Genomic DNA, 13,753 nt, shown 5'->3' on the forward strand with positions numbered 1-13,753 from the left:
CATAGACAATGAACTTGTACGTAGACAATGAACTTGTACGTAGACAATGAACTTGTACGTAGACAATAAACTTATACGTAGACAATGAACTTGTATGTAGACAATGAACTTGTACACAAACTTGTACATAGACGATGAACTGTACACAAACTTGTACATAGACAATAAACTTGTACGTAGACAATGAACTTGTATGTAGACAATGAACTCGTACACAAACTTGTACATAGACGATGTACTCGTACACAAACTTGTACGTAGACGATGAACTCGTACACAAACTTGTACGTAGACAATCAACTTGTACACAGACTTAGAGAGTGAACTCGTACACAGTAGCTGATTTGTTACAATTTTGAAACGTTTTGTGTTTTAATTGAAATAATACATTTAGAATCTGTCCTGCTCTGAACCATTGAATATGCTCCCTTTGTGCTAAAGCTTTTATATTTCACATGAGTATACCAACATTTTTGACCCTGTGACCTTGACCTTGGAGTTTGACCTACTTTTTGAAAACTTTAACCTTGCTTATAGCATTTGAACAGTAAGTGCCAGAGCTTTGATATTTCATATGAGTATTCCTTGTGACAAGACCTTTCTGTGGGTACCAAAATTGTTGACTTTGTGATGTTGACCTTGGAGTTTGACCTACTTTTAAAAAATTTAACGCTGGTCATAACTTCTCAATGGTAAATTTTAGACCATTCATATTGCACATGAGCATTTCTTGTGACAAAATCTTTCTACTGGTACCAAGATATCTGTCCTTGTGACCTTGGCTATCTTTGGAATTCGGGGGCATTTGTGTTTCACAAACACATCTGGTTAATCATATAGTAATCAAACATTCTAAAATAAAGTGATTTATAGGATTATATTGTTACAGTGCTGTTAAGGATGTACATCGTCAAAATGGCCGACTTCCTATCAAAACATGAATGGAAATAAAAATATCAGTTGTAATTGTCTATTCTGTTTAGATTTAATTACCTAGCTGAGTAGCTCAGTAGGTTAGCATGTTGACTGCTGAGCTGTAGATTGCAGGTTCAAGTCCAGCAGGGATTTTAAATTTTTTCCAGGTTACTTCCTATAAAACTGCATCCCCCCCCCCTACTTTTCAATCATAACCGCTGCGGTGCATGGTCTATAGGTTAGAGCATTTGCCCCACATGCGGAAAGTCGAGGTTCGAATCTCAGTCGAGACAAACCTAAGTCATTAAAATGGGTAGTGACAGTTCCATCGCCAAATGCTCGGCATCAGGTGTGAATGTCACGAGTCCTCGGAGATTACCTTAAAAACGGATGTCCCGTGTCACAGTAGGTGTGGCACGCTAAAGAACCCTCAATGCTCAATGGCTGTAAGCGCCAAGCAAATTTGGCCTAAATTTGAAGCCCTTCATCGGTCATGGTGATGTCTCCATGTGAGTGAAAAATTAAAGAGACATTAAACAAGATACAATCAATCAATTGATCAACCATATCAAATTTCTCTTGTGAAGCATTCCTCCTTAATCACAGGGTTACTGAAATTACAGCTCGTTTACCTTTATAGTGTCACCATACTTCACAGACTCGATACAGAAGGTGCATGATCCCTATCTAATTTTGGGTAAAAAGTTCAAAGGTCAAGCAAACTAGACAATGATGTGCATAAATGATTTCTTTTCCTCAATGTTTTTCATCTGAAATCATCATACTTCACATGCAGACTCGCTAGACCTGTATTAACATTTAGGACAAAAGGTCAAGAAAATTGAACTCTGGGGGGGGGGGGGGGGTGTCTTTTTGGGTCAGGAGTTATTTTTCTTTTCAACCATCAAAGAAGCATGCTTCCACCATTCCTTGATCTCCATCCCATTCATAAGGTAGAGCATTATCTTCCTGAGCAAGATCAGGGTTTAAAATTGGTAAGGTTTGGATCTTACAAACTTTTCAAATGCTTGATATTATAGAATCTAAGCAAAAAAAAAATCAAAAAGGTATTTTTAATGTTGGATTGGAGTTAATGTGATGGTAATTTGCATGATAAAGATCTCTCACTTGGTCAAAGCATACCTAAGTCCCAAATTTAGCAGTTACTTCTATAGCGGGCTTTTTTAATATATTACTTATTGAAATACTAAATTTTCACAGGGACGTGAAATTCCGTAGAATCAATCAGGCCTAATGGGCATTAGTTTAACATACATATGAAACAATTAAGATGGATGGACTACCATTTTTATGTTAAATAATACTTTTGCAACACAGGCCTATTATTTGGGATATTGATCTCCTTTGTCATTTAACATTTCTGTGGTTTCTTTGTCCATAAAATGTAATTATCCTTATAACCTGAACTTTCATTTAGAAAATTGCAATCCCTTGTTAGTATTAATTCTGGCATAATTCATTAAAAGCTAGTTTTATGACAAAAGATTTATATATTGTTTGTCTGCCTGTCTACAGAGACCAACAACGTTCTGTATATTTTCTTGATTAGCTGGGATAAAATGGCAAGTTTCTGCTCAATTAGACATATCTGAGATTGGTCAAATCTAAATCATTGCACTATTATTATATTATACATTGGTTTCTCAGATTTGACGGGCACACATTGCATAACTCAGACATTTTTTATTTGCCATTTTTCTCTAGGGAACCCGATAACCAGACAAATGTAAATTGAAAGGAATGAAGAAGTAGGGAACCTCAATATAAATAACGAACAGTCCTTATGATTGTCAATTTTGTTAAGTCAGTGATTAAGATGGCATATATAATTTCTAAAGAGTGCCTGAATATGGTGCTAATTAATTCATTATACCACCAGTATAGTATATAACAGCATTTATGCACAAAATATTTTCGTTCAAAATAAGACAGAGAGCCACATGTGCAATGATTATCATAATTTTTTCACTTGTAATTTTAACCTTAAGTTGGAGAGGTTATACTTACAACAGGCACCTGTTGTTCACTAAAAGTAAAATCGACTATGGAAGTCTTGGGAAGTATTCTGACATATTTTAAATAGTAATTTTCATATACGGAAGTTTTTTTTTGTTTTTTTTTCCATAGTTAACAAGAAGTGTAAGTGTAAATAAACTTTAAATTACATTTCTGCTAAAACAAATTCAGTGCACTTTAGGCAGAAGTTTTTATACGCCTGTCTTTAGACAACTTCTTTCTCCCTCAAGAAGTGCAAGAATGTTTGCTTTTCAGCTGGATCGGTGCACTGTGACCTCCTTTATAGCTAAAAGTAGGTCCAACAGTTTTCTGGACTTTTTTCATTATGGATATGGATATTGCCCTGAAATTTAGTCACAAACTTCCTCTCTGACGAATACAAGTTCAGTTTGCATTTCAGAAGGATTGGTCCGTCCGTTGGTGACCTACTCCAGGGCTTAAAGTAGGTCAAACAGTTTTGCAGACTTTTCACCACGGATACAGGTATTGCCCTGGAATTTGTCACAACCTCCATCTCAGTGAAATACATGATCAGTTCACATTTCAACTTGATTGGTGCACTGGGACTTAATTTAGGACTAAAAGTAGGTCAAAAAGTTTCCTGGAATTTTTCTCATCATTGATACAGATATTGCAATCTCCCTCTCTGAGAAATACATAATGAGTTCTCACATCAGATAGATTGGTGCACCATGTCCTACTTTAAGCCCTTGGTGACATCTCCAGACAAGGGAAAAATTCTCGGGCGCGGCATTCAGTAGGTACTCTACATTCTCATTTTAAGACAGCCAATATTTGTCTATTCATTTCAAATATCATTGCCTAGCTGAGTAGCTCAGTAGGTTAGCACTGTGACCGCTGAACTGTAGATCCTCAGTTCGAGTCCAGCAGGGGTTTTCAATTTTTTATGCCCCCACCACAAAGTGGTTGGGGCATATAGTTTTACCCTTGTCCGTCTTTTCGCTACACCCAGTTTTCCGGACTTTTTTCTAAATGCCTTGAGATATTGACTTTTGTATGCAGGTGTGTATTGATGAGTTACAGATTGAGTTACACTCGGAGTTTTGTTCTGGTTAGTTGATTTTTATGGAGTATGCCCCTCTAACGTACAGAAAAATTACTGTTACGACCAATTTTTCAGACTTTATATGCTCCCCAAAAAAATTTAGGGGAGCATATAGTCGCTGTCGCACCTGTCCGTCCGTTCGTTCGAGCTCATATCTTCTAAACCTTTCATCAGAAATTGATACAATTGATCACAAAAGTTCCTTGAGACAAGGACTTTTGGACCAAGGCCTTTCAAGTTCATTTTGAAAAAGTCAAGGACACTCAGAACATATAAAATTCCTTATTTCAACAGTTTTTGTTATCAAAGTTCCCATCTCCTAAACCTTTCATCAGAAATTGATCATAATAGTTCATAATTGATCACAACTATTCCTTGAGAAAGGGACGTTCGGACCATGGTCATTTTGGAAAGGTCAAGGTCACTCAGAACATATACTTAATATAAGTAAAATTTCTTTATTTTGGCTGTTTAAAAGGTACTGATCATATATCACACAAATATGTAATTAGACAAATGGCTTTCAGACAAAGGTCACTCAAGGTCATTTTGTATAGGTCTAGGTCACTCAGAAACCTCATCTATATGAAAAAATATACTTCATTTCAACAATATTGCAACAGTTATTGATCTTTTAAACCAAGGTCTCACAAGGTGATTTTGCAGATGTCAAGGTCATTCAGAACATAAACCTTATATAAGGAAAAAGTGCCTGTTTCATCATTTTTTTTAACAGCTATTGATCATACATCACACAAATTAATTATTACTTTTGTGTGAACTACATTCAAGGTCATTTTGTAAAGGTCAATGTCACTCAACATATACCTTAGATATGAATAAGAAACCTTCCTTTCAACAATATTTTAGCAGTTATTGATCACTGTGTGAGTCATTCGTCATATGAAGTAGTTCTGACATTGGTTAGATACATTTTGGGGAACATCCATCAATTTACTGATATTCTTGTTTTCTAAATGCCTTGAGATATATTGAATTGATTTTTTTGTATGCAGATGTATATTGATGAGTTACAGATCGGGTATGAATTTTGTTCCAGTTTGTAGATTTTTGATGGATTTCTACCCCTTTAACTTAGAAAACTTACTGTTATGACCAGTTATACAGATCTTTTTCTAAATGCCTTGAGATAATGAATTGATCTTTTGTTCGAAAATCCCCTAGTGATCTAAGTTTTACATGCGAATCTTTTGTTTGAGAATCCCCTATAGGGATTAAAGTTTTACATGTGAATATATATATCTAGGGAAAAGCGTTGAGTAAGGGCCAAGCTGACTCAGGTGAGTGATGTGGCCCATTGGCCTCTTGTTAACATTTTAATCTTCTTGATTAATGTAATTTGATATGAAGTATCTTTGAAACAAAAGTGACAAAAACTGAAAATTTGAGGACTTGCGCATTTCTGGGGCCTTGCAGTGCTCCAAGTCGCATCAGCTATCAGGTCGCAAAATGGCGACCTAGAAATATTTCTGGTCGCCATTTTCAAATTTCTAGTCGTCATTTTCAAAATTTCTACTTGCCATGGCAAAAGATTTTGTAAATAAGACTTGCAAGAAAAAAATCAACACCCATGCATGCGTTTTGTTTGTTTTATTAGCTCTTCTGAGCCGAAGGCTCAAAGAGCTAATGCTATGGCCATTTGTGCGGTGTGCGTAAACTTTTTAGAAAAAGGGCTATAACTCAAGAACCCCTTGGCCAATTTTTTCAAATTTGTTACAGGGTATCATTGGCCCAAGGGCTTTCATACATACTGAATAGAGGGATGTGACCCTTTAACAAGGGGACATAATCAGGAAAATAAAAACAAAATTAGTGGTTGCTAAAAAATCTTCTTCTCAAGAACCACTGGGCAGATTATCACCAAACTTACACATAAGGATGAGGATATGTTGTAGATTAAAAATTGTTCAAGGCATTACCCTGGAGCAAAGGGCGTGGTCTCAAGGTCACTTCAAAGTTGACCTAAATTTATATTTCCTTAAATCTTTGATATTTTAGTCATTATAAGGACTAGGATCATCAATTTTTGACAGTTGATGCATCTTAGGACCTTGTGTCAAGTTATCTCAAAAGTAGGTCACGGTGACCTACTTTTTAAATTTTGCAGGTATTTATTTTAAAATTAATTTTGATGCATATCTTGGACACTTTGAAGCCTATGATCATCAAAACTTGTCAGTTGGTGGATCATGGGACCTTGAAATGCGTCAACTGAAAAATAGGTCACCGTGACCTACTTTCTGAATTTTATGGCTTATCATTTATAGATATATTTTAAGTTGTTATTTCAAATACCGAGAGGTTTAGAATCATCAAATCTTGTAAGTTGATGCATCTTGAGGCCTTGAAACATATTTATAAAAAAAGTAGGTCACAGTGACCTACTTTTTGAATTTTACAGATACTCAAATTTCACATTTTCAATTTTAGATGCATATTTTGGGCAATGTAAAACCTAGGATCATCAAACTTTGTCATTTGATGCATCTTCGGTTTGTGTCGACCAAAAAGTAGGTCACCGTGACCTACTTTTGGTATTTGACAGCTAAATTACTATATTTCAGACACTATTTGACCTACAATCATCAAACTTTGTCAGTTGATGCATCTTGAGTCTTCGGAGTGTATCGACCAAAAAGTAGGTCACTGTGACCTACTTTTGGCATTTGACAGTTATATTTATATATTTCAGTCACTAATTGACCTACAATCATCAAACTTTGACAGTTGATGCATCTTGAGTCTACGGAGTGTGTCGACCAAAAAGTAGGTCACCTTGACCTACTTTTGGAATTTGACGACTATATTTATATATTTCAGATACTATTTGACCTACAGTCATCAAACTTTGTCAGTTGATGGGTCTTACATGTTCGAAGGGTTTCGACCAAAAAGTAGGTCACCTTGACCTACTTTTGGAATTGGACGGCTATATTTATATATTTCAGATACTATTTGACCTACAGTCATCAAACTTTTTCAGTTGTTGGGTCTTGCATGTTCGAAGGGTTTCGACCAAAAAGTAGGTCAACTTGACCTACTTTTGGAATTGGACTGCTTTATATATATTTCAGATACTATTTGACCTACAGTCATCAAACTTTGTCAGTTGATGCGTCTTGCATGTTCAAAGGGTGTCGACCAAAAAGTAGGTCACCTTGACCTACTTTTGGAATTGGACAGCTATATTTATATAATTCAGATACTATTTGACCTAGAGTCATCAAACTTTGTCAGTTTTTGGGTCTTGCATGTTTGAAGGGTGTTGACGAAAAAATAGGTCACCTTGACCTACTTTTGGAATTTGACGGCTATATTTATATATTTCAGATACTAATTGACCTACAGTCATCAAACCTTGTCAGTTGATGGGTCTTGCATGTTCGGAGTTCGCTGACCAAAAAGTAGGTCACCATGACCTACGATTGGAATTTGACAGCTATATTTCAATATTCAGATACTAATTGGCTTAAAATCATCAAACTTTGTCAGTTGATATTTCTTGGGTTCTCAAAATGTGTAAACCAAAAAGTAGGTCACATTGAACTACTTTTTTTGAATTCTTAGGATTTAACTAAAGATTTAGAATACTAAGAGGCTAAGAATAGAAATGGTGATGTTGTACAATTTATCAGAAGAGCGATTCTAGTCCCTTGGGCCTCTTGTTTTTAAACTGAATAGAAATGTGCTGTGAAACATGCTGGATGCTAACAAGTCAAGTATTTACTCTGTCAAAAGTTGCATTGCATTGGGTCATCCTGAATATCCTGTATATTTTACAGTACGCTTCTGGGGAAGAAAACTCAACGTTCCACACAAGGATTTGCTTTAGGGTCCTCAATAATGGGCCTTCACTGCTTATGCGAACAAGAGATTCTACTTTTGTTGGATCTTTTGCTGAACAATCAGTACCAACATCAATAAGAACACCACATGCACATCCCCAGTTTGTAATTGTCTTTGAAAATTAGCAGCAACAGTTGCCCCACTCGACTTACTGCTAAAAATGCAGTCACGGACAAAGATACGTCTCTTACTGTTACCGTGAATAGTCACACTTCCATGTTTAAAAGATGTACACCTGGCCGTAGCGAAATCAGACAATGGGTGTCCAGAAATGGTGGACGTTCCTGGCTGATTGACCTCACAAATTCTGCAAAACATTTTGCCATCTCTGTATATCAACCACGAAAATTCCTTTAGCCATTTCAGGACTGGGGTTCTTCCTTTACTTTTGCATTTTTCTTCAGACACAGCTATGTCATTTTTAGATGCAAAACTTTTTCAGTGTGATTCTCGAATTTCTTCATTATATGTACTATGCTGAGGTTTCTAATTATACCCCCCGCAACAAGTTGTGGGGGGGGGGGGGGGGTATACTGGAATCGGGTTGTCCGTCTGTTTGTCCGTCCATCCGTCCGTCTGTAGACACAATGGTTTCCGGGCTCTAAAGCATTATCCTTTCCACCTACCGTCACCATATCATACATATGGACTACCCATGGGATGAAGATGTTCCCTATCGATTTTGGGGTCAAAAGGTCAAAGGTCAAGCGCACTGGACATTGAAGTAGCAATATGGTTTCCGGGCTCTAAAGCGTTATCCTTTCCACCTACAGTCACCATATCATACATATGGACTACCCATGGGATGAAGATGTTCCCTATCGATTTTGGGGTCAAAAGGTCAAAGGTCAAGCGCACTGGATATCGAAGTAGCAATATGGTTTCTGGGCTCTAAAGCGTTATCTTTTCCACCTACAGTCACCATATCATACATATGGACTACCCATGGGATGAAGATGTTCCCTATTGATTTTGGGGTCAAAGGTCAAGCGCACTGGACATCGAAGTAGCAATATGGTTTCTGGGCTCTAAAGTGTTATCCTTTCCACCTACAGTCACCATATCATACATATGGACTACCCATGGGATGAAGATGTTCCCTATTGATTTTGGGGTCAAAGGTCACACGCACTGGACATCGAAGTAACAATATGGTTTCCATTTAAATTCTTTAACGGCTTTTTTCATCGCATGGAGATGCTGTGTTCCTAGATAATCCATTTCTCCCTACCAACGAGAATACCCAAGGTTTGTCCTGCCATTTGTTTTTTACACTCAGAAAAGAGGTAGTTTATACCTATAACCAACACCCTTTGGGAGATTGGGGTAAGCGGGGGGTATTCTTAGTGAGCATTGCTCACAGTACTTCTTGTTTTTACTACCAATAACTCCAAAGTGCTCTAACCCTCGTTTTCCCGCCATCTTTATTGCTTTCAAATGCTGCTTTGACCGAGACTGAAAAATATTTATTCGGACTTCAGATCCCGATTATAAAATTTTACTAGATGCCCAATTTTTCTCCACTCGCGAAAATGCGACTTAATTATAATCTCTAGTCGCAATATCGATTTCCTGGTTGCAAATGCGACCATTTTACTCGCAACTTGGAGCACTGCTTAGGGGCAGGGCAAAAACTGCCCAAAATTGACAAATTTTTATAAGTGCTCTCTACGATTGCATATCTATAAGAAAATCTAAATGCATAATGATGTAGAGCAGGAAGGCCTCTACCAAAGTTGTAAATTTCATGATCTGCGGGTAGAGGGTTCGGACTCCAGGACGGGGTCAAACTTGGGATGTATAGTGTATATGTGCAAAACATGTACATGATATCAGCTTTTGTTTTTGATACTAAATTGAAACTAAATCAATATTTAGAAGGAGTAGATAGTCCTTACCAAAATTGCAAATATACTGATCCTGGGGGGAAAGGGTTTGGTTTCAGGGTGGAGCCAAAATTATTATAGTGATTTATTATTGTCTTTTGAAGGACTAATTAATATAAAGCCTTTCATCAGTACATGCACTTTTGAGGGCATTTAAGTTTTAATTTAAACTGTTACTGAATATTAGAAATTTGCTCAGATATTCAGAACAGGACATTTTTCTAGATTTCATAGCCCTCTGGACTAGTGATACTTTTAACAGCGTTCAGGTGACCGATAAGGCCTGTGGGCCTCTTGTTTTAAAATGTTCTTTTTAAGAACCACAATGATGAAAATTGATGGAAGTTTTTCTAAGCATCCTCATGTAGTGTAGTTGCAAAGTTTAAATCTTCTGAGTGTTAAATTGATGTACATGAACCTTAAGCTGACAATTGTTTGCTACAGACCTCTTGGTTCTCGGGTGAGCTATGTGGCCTATGGGTCTTGTTAATACTGTTTTTTGTTCACTGATGAAAAAAATGCTGGTGTGGAATACAATATGTGACAATTTTTCATGACATATTTTAGATAAAGCAATATTTTTGGATTGATCTGTGTAAGATTGCCATTTAAGGAAATATGAAGTGAGATGATAGTGCACCAAGACTGTTGTCAGATGAACTGGAAAAAAATTGTGAAAGTGTGAAAATGCATGGTAGAGGAAGAAAAGAGGAAGTAAATCAATGAATTGAACCCTGTGTTTGGCCCCCACCTGTTTATGAAGGCCGACTTAGATGCACTAATTAATTTCAAACATCCACCCCTGTCAGATAATTGTGTTAACTTTTAATAATTACAGTAGGCCGTTTGTTTATAATGCTGGGGTCTTATTCCCTAACTCTGTGTTGACTTAATTGACAATTTTATAAACAGCTCCAGTAACATGTGTTACATTTTATGATGAAGAACACACAAATTCTCTCAAACAGAAATTTGCCACTCCAGATCTGATTTACTTGTCTAAAATTTCCAGACAATTAATAGATTAATTGACTCCTCTAAGAAGGTCATGTTTATCTATATACCATGTTTTTCTGGCATTAATTCTGAATTGGCATGCTTCCTTGGAAATGCTCAGAGAAGACTATTGCAGGTTCTGAATCCAGTCATTATAATGTTTCAAAGTAATTATAAATCCTTTGAAAGTTCTGATAAACTGACATATAATTTTTTTTTATTTTTTCATAAACTACACCATTAAACATGAAATAGATGGTTTGATTTTGGTTATCAATCTAGATATTGACAAACCAATTACAGATATATACTGCTGTCAAATAATTGATCATTTGTAATAAGTACTGAAGTTAGGTATTCATCAAAGACTTGTTTTTCACAATTTTTCTTACTTATACTCCACGCACTATTCTGAAATAATATCTCGGTGCTAATTAAGTAGCCTCGTTAGATTCATTAATTGCATTCGGAGGACAATTTAATACCAAAGAGAATGTGAGTCATGCCAAAGAAATTAAAGAACCGCACTGGCCAAAATCAATATAGAAGAATTACCAGAGCATGTGTTGATTAATTAATATGTTAATCAGTTCCATAAAAACTATAGAGGGTTATTGGTATCTGCCTGAAAATGCTGCTTATTGCATTACCCTGAGTAAGTCACTGGTGCATTGTGTTACTGAAAATTGTGTGTTGTTTTCTTGTATTTGTTGTCAGTTCTTAATTCTCATACATATCTTTCTTAAGTTTTACAGGGATCATTAATTCTTGTCCATGCTAAATTGACAGTGAGTGGTCACAGATGCCAAATAGGATAGAGATGTGTGGCTAACCAGACTTCATGACAATAACTGTTTAACTAAAGAAACAGAATTTTCAGGTGAGTACAGTAGGCCTGAAGTACTCTCTGTAGGATTCAGTGCCAAGATGAGGTAATTCAAAGCAAAAAAGGTGTTTTATTGAAGACTTTTGATGAGAACCATTGTCAGTTATAGTTAGCTTCTAGTTAAGTGGCACAGAGAGAAGCTTTTTTCTGCTGCTGTTATACCGTAAATCTGGTTATTTTTACTGTCAATTAAATTTAGCGTTTTTTGCGAGTCAGTTGGATTCGCAAAAATATTTTTCTCAAAAATAATGTTTCACACGTTTTTTAATATGTTTTTACATAAATTCACAAAAATAAGAAACACAAAAATAAATATAACGGCTTTTTACTCAAATTTGCAAAAATAAATCAACGCAAAAATAGTTTTTGGTCTGTCTGCCTGTTTGTCTGCAAAAACTTGAATCTGTCATCTTCCACCGTGCATTAAATTGACAATATTTATCATTTCCATTAGTGGAACTCTTCAAATTAAAGGCTCGTAAAGTCGTGCTACCGGGACAACATAATATAAACACATTACTTAGGCATACGTAATATAAATTATGGTATCAAATACATATAACCGACTGCAAACCACAACACTGATTAAAATTATAAAGTCAAATTTAGGAATTGATTATTCTTACAAGAAAACAGACAAACTTATTAAACTATGTGAGGGAGAGAAGCTACTAAATTTGCCAAATCTGACCGATATAAAGCATCAATCGCAAGAAAAACTGTGAAGGGAAAAACCTATATGCACATCCAACACAAGAACTTTTCTTGTCATTATGTGATTAATATGTTTTTAAAGTTATTCTGTCAGACTCCAAAGACATTCTATTTTATCAAACAATTAGGACAGGTTCATATGGCATGGACTTTGTAATCATACAGTACAACCCCCCCCCCCCCTCAATTTCCATATTTGGGAGTTGAACTATGTTCAATCTCCCTGGGTCATCACGCACTTTTCTGCGCAGTAATTTGTATTGATTTGTATAGTGGTCGTCAGCGGGGGTTCTGTGTCAGCTGATTTACTCCTAGGTAAATCAACATAAACTTTTATAAACATCCGCCATTAAATAATCCATGTAACTTTTCTGAATTAATCTAATTTTGATAATTGACATGTAAATAAATGCAATGATATTGTATTCAAATCAATTTGAATACAAGATTTCGATCAAATTGATACTGATATACATAGAAAAATAAAAGATAAGGTTGAAAATTGTCGTTTGTAACGCAGCGTCACCTATAAACATTGATAGGGAAACGAACGACAACTGCACACAAGCCCTATTGACACCGTGGCGCGAAATATCGAATATGGTGCGAAACCTCAGAAAATTTACAAGAAATAACTCTACAACATTGTGTATGTGTATATATTTGGGTTTTTTTTAATGTGATATAAAAAATGCTTAATGTTACATGTAGATTGAATTAAAACACGTCATTCCCAGTCAACAACTTTCGATTTGGATCGGAATACGAAATAAAATTTCTTATATCCGGTGGCAAAGTGAAACTGCTTCATGCTTCAAGTTATTGAATTACGTAGTAATTGCACGTTACACATTAGAGAACTGTTCCTTTTAATAAAGAAAGTCACAAAATAGATACAAAATGAGTGTACCTTATTCATTACTGTTACCGAGCTTTCGTCGACGAAAATCTCGAAATGGCGTGTTTCGCTGCGCTTGATGATGGTAAGGTCCACATTTTCTACGTGAGTAGTGTGATATTTGTTTATGAATTTTTTGCGCATACATGGTATGTCTCGGCTAGGAATAATGGAAACTTTCTCACCTAGATGTATGTAAAGACATATTAATCTCTATTTTTAAAAATGTAGAACACTTTTATCAAATGACAATGTTTGAAAACACTTAGAGCCCCGATGTCAGAATTTCCTTTTCCAAGACATCAATATGTCAAATTCATTATCCTTTTTGAATAGTATGTACCATATTTTGTACCAGTTATCCATTTTGAATCCCCTATTACAATGGGATTTTGCTGCACTCTGTAATGTTTGAGTGGATGTCATGAGTGTGTGTCAAACAGAAATTTTAAGAGCATGGAATAAGGTGCTGCCATGTATTACTTCAC

At 35.9% G+C, this 13,753-nt stretch overlaps 1 protein-coding gene across 1 annotated transcript in view; it reads left to right on the forward strand.

Annotated features, from left to right (window-relative positions):
• LOC130047291 (zinc finger homeobox protein 4-like) overlaps nt 1-13,753 on the forward strand; it is a 182,491-nt gene that overhangs the window by 8,022 nt on the left and 160,716 nt on the right. The window contains exon 2 of the mRNA XM_056141941.1: nt 11,557-11,647. The gene's annotated coding sequence lies outside the window, so the exon portion shown is untranslated. The remainder of the gene's footprint in view (nt 1-11,556; nt 11,648-13,753) is intronic.

The sequence above is a fragment of the Ostrea edulis genome, chromosome 1, assembly GCF_947568905.1.
Source record: "Ostrea edulis chromosome 1, xbOstEdul1.1, whole genome shotgun sequence".
NCBI classification, from domain to species: Eukaryota; Metazoa; Mollusca; class Bivalvia; order Ostreida; family Ostreidae; genus Ostrea; species Ostrea edulis.